The sequence below is a fragment of the Gorilla gorilla genome, chromosome 7, assembly GCF_029281585.2.
Source record: "Gorilla gorilla gorilla isolate KB3781 chromosome 7, NHGRI_mGorGor1-v2.1_pri, whole genome shotgun sequence".
NCBI classification, from domain to species: Eukaryota; Metazoa; Chordata; class Mammalia; order Primates; family Hominidae; genus Gorilla; species Gorilla gorilla.
The window spans coordinates 72,266,684-72,278,355 of NC_073231.2; positions in this window are offsets into that span (position 1 = coordinate 72,266,684).

Consider the following 11,672-nt stretch of genomic DNA (forward strand, 5'->3'; position numbering starts at 1 on the left):
TTAATATGCAAATAACCCTATCAAGGAATGCCTCCCAACCTACTCCATGACTACCTAGCCTGGGACCCTAAAATCCTCCATGTCTCTGATCACCCTGGAAAAGCCTAAGACTCCAGGCTTTTAACACAGTGGTACTCAGCTGTGAGTGATTTTCCCCCCAGGAGACATTTAGCAATGTCTGGAGACGTTTTTGGTTGTCACAACTGTGGGGTGTGGGTGCTACTGGCATCCAGTGAGTAAAGGCCAGGGATGCTACTCAACATCCTACGGTAAACAGGTAGCCCTTACCCCACAACTCAGAAGGGTCTGGTCCCAAATGTCAGCAGTGCCAAGGTTGAGAACCCCTAATTTAACACATGAGCCCCCCTCCTTCCCCTCCCAAAAGAGTGTGTCAATACAACTGTCCCACAGTGTTCTCTGACTTCATAGCTACCAAGGCAGGAGCCAACATGGAGCTGCCACAACAGCTTGGCAGAAGAGCCTGCAATCGAGTCGGTTCACCAGAACTAGAAGTCAGCGTAGACTGCGCAAAGCAAGAGTGATGGCCCAAACCCCTACAAAAATCGGTTGAAATAGAAATCAATGTCACCCTCAGACCACGGTCACTTTCTGCCAAGTAGTTAGTGAGAATTACAGGCATATGATTTCAAGAAAAATATTTTATCTTGGTGAGTTTTAGAAAGGAAAAAAGGAAAGTCCTTGCCCTGTTATGCAGTAGCACTATTCATTTGTGGTCTGTATCTGATTTCCTTGAGTAAGATGTGAAGACTTCAGAATGGATGTCAGAATAAATGATAGCTCCTGCAAATGGCAATCCTCGGGGTTTTGCTCATATGATCCCAGCATTTCACTGACCTTCATCTTGGAGAAGCCTAAAGGGGTAGTCCTACCTCAAAAGAGGACAAAACTCTGTCCTCAGCAGAGAACAGCAGGCTTTCTGAGGTTTCCTCCTGCGTTACAGCCTTGGTTGTGAGGTTTAAACCAGTATCGTGTTTAAGAGAGAAACCTGTAGACTAGCTGCATTAGACTGAATCTTGAGCAAGTCATTTTACTTCCTGAGCCTCAGTTTCCTAACCCGTAAGATGAGCTTTAATACTAACAGAACAATTAGCAGTGTTTTATTTGCTATGTGCCAAGCATGGTCTGGGTGGCTTGCATATGTCATCTAACTTAAATCTCCCTAGAGCCCTATGAGTACAAATGAGGAAACTGAGTCACAGACTGGTTATATAACTGCCCGGGGTCACACAGACGGAGGAAGCTAAGGTTTCAGCACAGGCTGCCTGTTTCTCCACCATGATGCTCCCCTCTTCACTGTGCCTCCTGGCTGGAGTAAATGAGTGATGCTCACATTGTCCTCTGGAGTAGTCATTAAGACAATGAGCCACCTTGGCTGCTTCTAGTCTTCGAAGGAACAGTTATGGAGCTGCACTTTAATCTTAACCTATAGCCCCTGTTGTTTTGAGTAACAGAAGGATTCAAACAGGAGCTGAGAGAGGGCAGTTCCACATTCAGCTTCCCACTAAGTTGACCTTGGAAGTGAGTCCTCATTGGTGAAACATGGGCACCTCATTGGTTGTTGTGACCACTGAGTCAGAGGGAAGAGCATGCTCTGAGAAAAAGTTCAAAGCTCCAAATATGAATAACCTCATATGGGCGGCACCCAGAGTTCCACAGTCCTTCTACCTGACATCTCATGTGACTGTAATACGTGAGTCACAGGGCGCATCACTTTTCCCAATTCACAGACGTGGAAACCAACCCCCTCAAAAAAGTGAGCTAACTCCCCCAGGTGACACAATTAGAACCCAATTTCCATAAATGGAATCTTCTGTATTGAGTTGGTGTCATCATTCCAGTCCAAGAAGACACACAATTACCTCTGACATCTCCAATATCACTTGTGGAGTTTTCAACTTTGCTCTTATATACCAATGCCTGTGGTACACATTTCTGAGGCTCTCAACACCTCAGACGAATCTCTTGAAATCTGCAGTCATGGGATTAGGTAATGCAGTAGAAGTGGATGTCCAAAACATCCTGCTCTTTACGTAATATTTCTCTTTGTATTCTCACACAAAAGCAGTTAAAAATAAGAGCAGCCATGCCTGTGCCAGGCACACAGAGCCTTGTTTACAGGACGGGAGTGTGTAGGTCTTTTTTGGTAAGACAGCTGTGTTTCTAATGTCATTGTCTTTAGGCAAGAAGTCATCTAAAGGATCTATCTCCAGCAATTTCTTCAAAGTATGTGTATTGCAAAAACTGTAACATAAAAAGAAAAATAGATTCATGTGGGACTTTGGAAGCAACATCATTTTTTTACTTTTCCTGACAAAATGAACACCCACCGAACAATGAAGAAACAGCTAAATGAGCACCGGATGAATGAAGCTTGCCCTTCCAAGTGCCTGCACCTGTCCAGAAACAGTGTGTACTTCTGCAGGCCTTACCCATATGCACAGACGAGCTACCTGTGGCCCCTCCTTCAGCATGGCAGGGTTCCCAACCAATTCTGGGGGCCCCCATTGCAGCAGGAGCTCCAGCCTGGCGTCCATGTTCACAGAACCCTAGCTACTTCTGAGTTTTCTGAACCGCACTCTGTCAGAAAGCTGTTGCATCTGGATCTACCCTCAACACTATTCATGTTCACTCCTTCTAACGCAGTGTGGACTTGAAAACAAGGTAACCTGGCTTAAGACTTCTTTTGTGTGTAGGAGTTTTATTCTTGAGACTTCCAACGTTGAAGACTTTTCCAGAAAGTTCAAGTTGCCAAATTTCTGACTCCTAGAAAATGAGCATATTGCTGTATGTTATACTTATTTATTCAATGATCATCATAAACCACCCAACAAATTCAGGAAATAGTCATTGAGTGCATACTTTGGATGAGGTACTGTTCTAAGCACTGGGGAAAAGCAACTAACAAGATGGAAAATGTCTCTTACACTACAGGCCACAACTTGCATTCTAGTGGGAAGGGGGAGATAGTAGACAAGTGAACTCTTTCATGAGCAGATCATATGAGGGTAGGATGCGTCCTGAGAAGGACATCAATAGGAAATTATGATGGAGTCCTCGACATGGCAGAGGTGGGGTGTGTGCCCTTTGGGCTGAGACCTGAATAATGTGGAAGGGGCACAGTGCTGAGATGGAGTCTTGCAGCTCCGTGGGGCACGCTCCAGCCTTTGGTTCTGCTAATGTTTTGTAAACATCAACTGTGTACCAGGCCCTGTGCTGAATGCTAGGGCTGCAAAATTAAATACAGGTGTCAGTCTTTCCATCCAAGGTGGAATGGGATGGGGGGCAGCCAGCCTCTGCTCTTCTTGTGGATGGGAAATTTTCATGCCAGTGTGATGACGCCCTGGAAATGGGCCAACAACCTGAGGAAGGAGGCTGCACCAGGGCAAACCCTGGTCACTGTGAACCTTCCCTGCAGCTGAGATACAATCTTTATGCGGTGTGATGGCATCTATGACCTCTCTACAAATTGAAAAGGACATTACTCAGACCATCTTGAAACAAACTGCATGTGAGACATTTAAAAGGGAGGCATGCTTCCAGGGTGTGTCTGCACCAGAGATGTTATCCAACACAAGGTAAGAGAACCAAAGTCTGCCCCTGACATTTAAGTCTCAAGATTATGAGACTTAAAGGAGATATGAGATTAAAGGAGAAGCCTTCTCTTGACATTTCTAAGCATCAAAAAGGAAAGCTGAAGGAACACAGAAACACACTGTGCCTGCCTCACCCTCTCCCTTCACCCTTGGTCTCCCCTTAGCTTTCCAAGGAAGGTCAGAGCTGCACCATTGACGTTAGCTGCCCCATTGCCTCTAAGTTCAGTGATGTTGCCATTGAAAGCAAACCAAACAAACATACACTCTCTCCAGCAAAGCTTCCGGGTGTGTCTCAGGAATGCACGGTGCCCTTATGGGACCCAACCAGGAAGTCCAAACTGGAAGGAAGGGTCACCAGGGACCATGCTAGTCCAGCTCACTGGACGGCAGTCCCTGAAGCCCTAAGAGCCTCACTATGTGCATGCCACAGACCAAATCCCCAAGCCCTGGGAGGGACAAACATCTGCCAAACACTTGTTATACACTAAGGGCTTTCCCATATCCAACTCCATTTGCAGAGCAATCTTGCTGGATGGACATTGTTATCCTCATTTCTAAACACAATCACTGGGAGATTGATTCACTGTGACAGAAATCGGATTTAAAGTTGGGGTTTTCCCGTACCACACTCCACAGCCCAAGCTCTTTCTAAACTGCCATCCTGTTGCCTGTCAGCCCCTCCCCCATTAGATCCGATTCTACAGCATCTCAGGTGATCCCAAGCTTCCCAGGCTCGTCCCCTGTGGCCAGCCGTTTTGCCCACCTCCCAGCAGACCCTGCAAGACAAGGCAGCCAGGGTTCCTACTGAGACTCCTGCCCTTGCTGGGACCTGAGCTTTTCCTCAAAGCCTCACCTGCCTGGCCCGCCCCATCGTAGTAATGACTTCTTTGAGATGGAAGGGACTTTGGCATCATGCCCTGTGAATTTCTAGCCCAAGCTCCTTGTTTTATAGGTGAGAAGATCAACTCTAAAGCAGGCAAAATGACGTGCGCAGGACAGCCAAGTACACTATCAACAGAGCTGCCCTGAAGCCCGGTCCCCACACCTGAGCATTGGTACAATGGCCTGGTGCCCTTGAAATTGCAGAGTTACTCCCAAAGTTGCCTCTATGATATCATTAACCTCCTAGGGTTTTCCTGGTGATGCGGTGTCAGAAGGACAGCTTCCTCAAACACCGGCTACCATCTGGGGTGTGAAAACATTTGTGTGCTCATGCAAGCTTCATATGAGACGTCATGCATTCTTTGGTGGCAGCCTGAGCTCACCCAGGGCACAAAGCGAGTCACTGTCCTGTGTCATGAAATGCAGAGAAAGCTGTTTCATTTAAGAGGATTAGGTACAGAGAGCATCATGCAGTCAAAATCAGGCTTCTTGTCACCAATACTTTTTGAAAACAAACTTTGTCCGCTGATCTTTATATTGTGCGGCAACAAAAACACAGACATCAAAAACTAAGAGAAAAATGCTAAAGAATTACATTTGTAGACAAACCTTGTTGAATGCTTATCATCTGTGTGAGGAACAAGTCAAAGCTGGTTGAATCACGGCTTTCCCTCAGCTTGCAAAAACACGAAGTGACTTCAGCTAAAGTGCTTTAGTCTTTCTAACTCACCACCACACCGATCATAAGAATGCTTGGCAGGAGTTCGATACTAGCCTGACTAACACAGTGAAACCCCGTCTCTACTAAAAATACAAAGATTAGCCGGGTGTAGTGGCCAGGCACCTGTAATCCCAGCTACTCGGGAGGCTGAGGCAGGAGAATCGCTTGAACCCAGGAGGCGGAGGTTGCAGTGAGCCGAGATCACTCTTGCTTTCCAGCCTGGAGGACAGAGCGAGACTTGTCTCAAAAAAAAAAAAAAAAAAAAAAAAAACGAATGCTTGCTCCCCCTGCATTTCAGGCTGAGCAGCACATAAAACCTTTTCCAAAGCACAATACTGGTTTTTATTCTTCTGTTTCAAAATGGTACTTCTGCATACTTTAAAATCCCAGTAAACCAAGACAGCTAAGCTAAGTCCTGGGAGTTATGCATCAATCTCCCTTTGGGAGAAAGAAGCAATATTTTTAAAAGTGCCACAGAGGAGATGGTGTACTCACAGCCAGCCCTTTCTTCTTCATTGAGCAACTATAAGTTCTATCTCAGGCCTAGAATTCTATTAAAACATCCTTCATTTTCAAAAACCATGAAGTGAAAATATTTAATGTGGAAGAAGCTGCTTCACGAGCTACTAACAAGTTTTTACAGGACTTGCATGTTACAAGTTGGTCCCCATCCGACGTGGGAGCCTCCAGCTCCAAAACTGCAGTTTTCTAGGTTAGAAGGCAGACGTCTGGCCAAAATAAATATGCGAATGAGTGGGCTCAGCACTCTCTTTAACTCTGACCTCTTCCTTTAATGGGACTTGAGAATGGAGCTTCGCCACTAGGATTTCCTGTTTCGTTTTCCTTTCATCTCTATCTCTCTCACGTTCCATTCCTTGCATTTATATTGCAGTGTTGTTCTCCCATGGAGTTTAGTTTGTACATCTTTCACAGGGCCCATGGAGTTGGAGAGGGTAAATTATTTTAATCTCCAAGCAGATTACACAGCTCACATTGTCCTATTATTTATAAACAAATATAAAGACAGTTCTGAGACGTCTACCACCAGGACAGGTGGAAAGGCACATTTTTAAGCAGTTTATACAGTAAAGCTTTTTTACATGTATTTATAAAATTTGTTTTGAAAAATTAATTGGATTGTTCAATGGGTGGGGAGGAGATGAAGAGGGAAAATTGCTATCCAATCTGTCTTCATACTTTTTAATTAAGAAAAACAACTTCTGCTCTCCTCCATTAACAGAACTTTTAAATCCTGCTCAACTGGTGTCTTTTTTCCCCAACCAACAACTTGAATATCTCCAACTGCTGTCTTGCCAAAATGGCTTAAAATGTGTTTTCCCATGGATGATCTCAGAAAAAGAAAAGAAAAGATAGGAAAGAAAACGGAAATGTGTTGATATTTATTGTTCCCTAGAAGCAGAGGACATTTGTAGTGTTGCTTTTCTCCTTCCTGGGATCTCAGGCTCTTTACCTACCAAATGATCTGGAAGGGTTTTGATCAGGCAGAGAGATTAATGGCACTGATTTGCCAGCACAAATTAATACATTCCTTAATGAACCAGAGCACTGCATTAGGCCTGTCCCTCTCACAGGCGTTTGCACTCTCTCCATCAAGCAGCCTGCCTCTCAGACAAATGCCTTTTGCTGTCTTGGGAGCCTGGACAGCTTTCATGTTCCACCTGGGACCAGCTCTCTGAAACCAGGTCACTCTTGGAAGCCACAGGGTAACTTGTAAACAGTGCGGCCAGCCACTTGTGGCCTGATATAGAACAGAAGCACAATTCCAGGGAACTCCTGAGGAATTTCTCCTGCTCTGGAGGAGGCTGCCTGACCATGTGACCCTCTGGAAAGAGAACAAAAGGACGCTCCCTTCTGAAGACAGCGGAAATGTCTTTCTTTGAAAGGCGTTCTTCAGGTGCTGCCCCCCTCCGTGGGCCTGCTGGCTGTGAACACTGCCCAAAGCACAGCCTGGCCTGCGACTGGCTAGATGGGGTGCTACAGCTGTGCCTTTCACTGTACTGGGAAGGAGTCCGGGGGGGTGGTGTAAGAGGGAACCACTTTCCTCTCTACAAATTTAGCAGTTCTAGAAGAATACACATAGAGAACAAAAGAGTAAGGCTATATCCCTGCTTTCTTAATAAGAAAGTAAAGGCTATGTGCTTGTATTTATAATTATTATTATTATTTAAAGACAGGGCCTCTGCTCTGTCGCTGGAGTGCAGTGGCATGATCACAACTCACTGTAGCCTCCAACTTCTGGGCTCAAGTGATCCTCCTGCCTTGGCTTCCCGTAACTGGGATTACAGGCGCATACTCCACTGCACCTGGCTAATTAGTGTTTGCATTTATTAGTGAATGCACATACTTTATGTGGGCAAGAACTCTGTGGCCTCTTCAGTGAAAGCATGTGTGGAAATGTCTGTGTGGACCTTGGACTAAATCTGCTGACCCTGCACCCAGTTAGTTGCTCCTATTGGGGTAAGGAAGCCTTAAAAGTGTTCAGCGCACATTGATTTTCAAAGACATTATGATCCTAGCACCACATTAATCCTTAGAGTTATCTGATGAACTCACACCAACCAGAAGAAGAAGCTGAAGGTATAGGCTGTTGTTTTGGATTTGAAATGATTTTTCTCTTTTCTTTCTTTCTTTTATAATTTTTAAACTTTAAGATGGGTTCCTCATCTGCACAATAACACAAAGCAAAAGGACGTGATCTGATTAACATAAAGATTTTTCTCATGAAGCAAACCAGACTGAGTGACACAAACTGCTTCGCCTTTTAAGTAATTCATGGCAAATATAAGTAAATTCTGTAGATATTCTGTATAATGTTTAAGAGAAAAAGATGATTTCGCTCCCTTCTATAAAAAAGAAAATAAAAAGAGTCTTGGCTGGCATAGCCACCAGTGAAGGGCCAGAGGACAGGGTACATGGATGGCACATGGTGTGCCCGGGGCCTGTGGCAGCACAGGTGGCCGCGGTACAGCTCCTGTGTGCCTGGTCACCCATAGAGCCAGAGTCCAGAGAGGGAGTGTCCTCTGTCTTCCTGCCTTGGGAATCCAGGTGTGCCATTCCACTCACGCAACAGAGCTGCATTTTGATGTGCTAAATATTTTTCTCTGTTCTGGGTGTGCTACTATGACTAGGACAAAAAAAAAAGTTTCTGCTCTCATGGGCCTTGCCATCTTAGGGGGAAGACAGAAGTAGACAAACAAGGAATATCAGATAGAAGTATCACAAAGTGGATTAAACAGAGAGAGAATGATGGGAGAGCTCCTTTAAACGAGCTTGTCGGGGAAGGCCTCCCCAAGGTGGGGACATCCCAGCTGAGATCAGGGTGAGCTAAGGGCTCCATGACCTGTTCATTCACCTGTCAGAATCCTACTTGTCTCTTAAAACCTAGCCCAAGTGCCACGTCCTCAAGAAGTCCTTACTTACAAAGCTGAGCCCCCTCCTCCGTGCCCTCTAGTCCTCTCACTATGGATTTTATTACATTAGACTGAAGTGTTTGTAGCTTTGCCTCCACATTTGAGAGCAGGAGCCCCGCCTCACTCACCTTGACCACAGTATGGCACAGTACCTTGCACCTGGTGGGCAGTCAGAAGAAAATTGCCCCAGTAAGAGGATGACCATGTGAATACATCCACATTGTGGGATGGCCACAGGCAGTTAAAGAAATGAAACTTTGGATCATTTTCTACTTTCCCAACATTATTTCCTACTTCTACGCCCGGAGTGACAGCCCCCATGGCTAGCTCAGGCTGTTGTTAAAGATGCACATGTAGTCTGAGGTTTAAGGCCCGTGCAAGGTGGCACCTTGAATGTCCTTTTGCTTTGTAGATTTCCATTCCTCATTTCAACTTTAGGCCCCAGAATACCTCATTGGATCAGAATTGCCTTGACACTTCTTTCTCTCACAGCCTCCATTTCTGCACCAAGCTAGGAGTTGTGCCATGAAGAGCTGAGAGCTCTGCTGTGTTGCCCATCCCTCCAAGGCCTTGACGTGGTGTGCCCAACCAGGAACCACATGGGGCAAAGAGACACATGGGAACCAAAACCCCAAAGCAGCTGGGACCAAAAAGGGCTGCAAACCAGGCCAGATGCCTAGACTTTGGTAGTTCCAAAAGTCTCTTCTGAGAAATAGAAACATTACGATGGTGACTTGCATGGTCTCAGATCCTTTGTTCAGGAGCCCTAGAGGCACTTGGAAAAGTAAGCACAAGGCGGCACTGAGGGACATTCTTTCAATGGAGACCACACAGGATTGCAGGAGAAGATTCTCTCTCAAGAGAATCTCATAACCAAAAATTTCAAAACAAAGAAGTATTTACTAAGCATGAGTTAGCAGACACAATAAACCCTAGGAGTAATAGAACAATGTGCTCAAGGATGTTATAAAAAAAAAGTTATAAAATAAGATAAAATAAGTACTTTTTTTTTGAGACGGAGTCTTGCTCTGTCGCCCAAGCTGGAGTGCAGTGGTGCGATCTTGGCTCACTGCAACCTCCGCCTCCCAGGTTCAAGTGATTCTCCTGCCTCAGCCTCCCGAGTAGCTGGGAATACAGGTGCCTGCCACCACACCCGACTAATTTTTTGTATTTTTAGTAGAGACAGGGTTTCACCATGTTAGCCAGGATGGTCTCGATCTCCTGACCCCGTGATCCACCCCCCGCAGCCTCCCAAAGTGCTGGGATTACAGGCATGAGCCACCATGCCCAGACTAAAATAAGTACTTTTAAACATTAAAAAGATAAAGAATCCCATTCTGTAGGTAGCCTGTTCACTCTGATGGTAGTTTCTTTTGCTGTGCAGAAGCTCTTTAGTTTAATTAGATTCCAACTGTCAATTTTGGCTTTTGTTGCCATTGCTTTTGGTGTTTTAGACATGAAGTCCTTGCCCATGCCTATGTCCTGAGTGGTATTGCCTAGGTTTTCTTCTACGGTTTTATGTCTAACATTTAAGTCTTTAATCCATAATTTTTGCAAACTACCCATCTGACAAAGGGCTAATATCCAGAATCTACAAAGAACTTAAACAAATTTACAAGAAAAAAATCAAACAACCCCATCAAAAAGTGGGCAAAGGATATGAACAGACACTTCTCAAAACAAGACATTTGTGCAGCCAGCAGACACATGAAAAAATGCTCATCATCACTGGCCATCAGAGAAATGCAAATCAAAACCACAATGAGACACCATGTCATACCAGTTAGAATGGTGATCATTAAAAAGTCAGGAAACAACAGGTGCTGGAGAGGATGTGGAGAAATAGGAACACTTTTACACTGTTGGTGGGACTGTAAACTAGTTCAACCATTGTGGAAGACAGTGTGGTGATTCCTCAAGGATCCAGCACTAGAAATACCATTTGACCCAGCCATCCCATTACTGGGTATACACCCAAAGGATTATAAATCATGCTGCTATAAAGACACATGCACACGTATGTTTACTGTGGCACTATTCACAATAGCAAAGACTTGGAACCAACCCAAGTGCCCATCAATGATAGACTGGATTAAGAAAATGTGGCACATATACACCATGGAATACTATGCAGCCATAAAAAATGACGAGTTCATGTCCTTTGTAGGGACATGGATGAAGCTAGAAACCATCATTCTCAGCAAACTATCGCAAGGACAGAAAACCAAACACCGCATGTTCTCACTCATCAGTGGGAACTGGAAAATGAGAACACTTGGACACAGGAAGGGGAACATCACACACTGGGGCCTGTCATGGGGTGGGAGGAGGGGGGAGGGATAGCATTAGAAGATATACCTAATGTAAATGATGAGTTAATGGGTGCAGCACACCAACATGGCACATGTATACATATGTGACAAACCTGCACGTTGTGCACATGTACCCTAGAACTTAAAGTATAATTAAAAAAAGATAAAGAATCCTAGCAGAAATAATAACACACTTTAAAGTTAGTGTAGATATCTTTGAGAAAGATAAAACTTTTAGAATAAAATATAGTTATTAAAATTAAAAATTCAGCATTGGCTGGAATACCACCTTAGACATAGGTAAATAAAGAATTAGTGAACTAGAATATGTATCTGAGGAAGTCACCCAGAATCTCAAGACACAGAGAGAGAGAGAGAGACAATAACATGCAAGCAGCACTGAGACCTGAGTTGGAGAACAGAGTCCCCCACATGCCTCGGCAGACCCTGCTTACTGCTCGCACAGCTTCCATTCTGCCGCCTCTCCTCCCAGATTGCTGATTTGTTTGGGGTGACAATACCCCTAAATATATATTTATCTCCCAGCTCCTCAGAGCAAAAAAGTCAGCAAGTGACATAATTCTATCCAGTGAAATAGAAGCAGAAATTTCCAAGTGGCGTTCCTGAGTGTATAGTTTAAAATCCTACCTTGTGTCCTTAGGGTTTTTTCTGTGTGGACCAAAGACAGTGAGTGCTGAGGTGGAGCAGTTAC